Genomic DNA, 1,915 nt, shown 5'->3' with positions numbered 1-1,915 from the left:
AAAAAAAAAAAAAAAAAAAAAAAAAAAAAAAAAAGAGTCATTTCATTTCTATATACTTCCCTCAAATGGAGATCACACAATCACATTTTTGCCTGGCTTGCTGTGGTGGAAAGAATCACAAAATAATGCAAATATTTCTCTTAAGGGTGGATTTTTCACTGCTCTATGGAGATGACCGAAAAGCAAGGCATAGCTGAACCAGAACTGGCATTTAGAAAACTCTGAGAGCTGTTGTTGCATTCTTGGGTCCAGAGCAGGTGACTTAGTTGTATACCCTGAGAAAGGAAATTCTTGGAGGAAGTTTGCTTAACTTCATATAGCCTCTTAGCCAAAACACCAGAACTGAAACCCAGAGTTCTGAGCTCCAGATTCCCAGTGCAGGGTTCTTTCCACCAAAGTAAATTGCTATTTTCTAAAGGTTGAATGTGGACTGTGTTCTCTGATTAGGACCATCCTCTTGGTGGGCACAGCAGATTTCTTCTCTGAGGAGGGAAAGAGAATAGGGAAACCTGTCCAAAAGACATGCCAGTCTATGGTCACCCTGAGGCTGTAGCTATGGTCACTGCTCAGGAGTCCCCTGCTCCCCCTAATTTCCCTCCAAAGTTCTATTCTCAAGTTTCTCTGGACTCTGATCTTCAGACGCTGCAGGGGAATACTGTCCACTACTTGTTCTCACACATCCATAAAACTCTCCACTTAGGAGTCAGGATCTCAGATTGGCCAATGAACAATTAACCACAAGTGGGTGGTTGGAAACTTCCCTCAAAAATGAGGAACTTCAAAACTGAAGAGTCTGTGTTGGTTGATCCAGGGCAATTGTGCCTTATTCTGCCCCAAATGAATCTCAAGCAACTCTAAAACCAGATACTAATGTGTTGGTAAGGATGTGAAGAAATTGATACCATTGTTGGTGGAAATGTAAAAAGGTACAGCCTCTATGGAAAGCAACATTGCAGAACCTCAAAAAATTAAAAATAGAACAACCATATGATCCAGCAATCCCACTTCTAGTTGCATATACAAAAGGATTGAAAGCAAGGACTCAAAGAAATATTTGCACAGCCGTGTTTATAGCAGCATTATTCACAAAAGCCAAGAGGTGGAAGCAATTGACGTGTCCATTGATGGATGAATGGACAAACAAAATGTGAAATATGATTCAGCTATAAAAAGAAAAGAAATCTTTTCACATGCCACAACATGGATGAAACTAGAGGCCATTATGCTAAATGAATTAAGCCAGACACAAAAAGACAAGTATTATATGAGTCTATTTATATGAAGTATATGAAGTAGTCAAATTCATAGAAACAGAGAGTTGGATGATGGTTGTCACAACATGGGGGCAGGAGGAAATGGGGAGTTATGGTTTAACAGGTACAGAGTTTTCATTTTGCAAGATGAAAAAGCTCTGGAGACTGATTGTACAACAATGTGAATACACTTAACACTGCTCAACTGTACACTTAAAAATGGATAAGATGGTAAATTTTGTTATTTGATGTTTTACAATGAAAACAAAATATAAAAAACCCTCAATGGATAGATTAAAAAGCAAATTAGATAGGTGAAATTAATAAGCCAGAAAGACCTACGAAAATTCAGAATGCAGTACAGACAAAGAAAGACATGTTAGGAAACATGAACGATGCAATGAGGAGGTCTAACATACAGCTAGCAGGGTTTCCAAAAGCAAAGAATAGAGAAAATGGAGGAGAGATAATATTCTAAGAGAAAATGCTTGAGAAATTTTTCAGAATTGATGAAAAATATGAATCCTGATTCAGAAATCACCATAAATCTCGAAACTGATAGAAATAAGTCTGGCTGGTTAGTTTGATTGGTTAGAACGAGATGTTCTAACACCAAGGCCAAAGGTTCAGATCCCTATACCTGCCAGCCACCAAAAAAAAAA

Source organism: Galeopterus variegatus, unplaced genomic scaffold (genome assembly GCF_000696425.1).
Source record: "Galeopterus variegatus unplaced genomic scaffold, G_variegatus-3.0.2 Scaffold500, whole genome shotgun sequence".
In the NCBI taxonomy this organism is placed as follows: Eukaryota; Metazoa; Chordata; class Mammalia; order Dermoptera; family Cynocephalidae; genus Galeopterus; species Galeopterus variegatus.
This window is presented reverse-complemented; position numbering follows the sequence as displayed.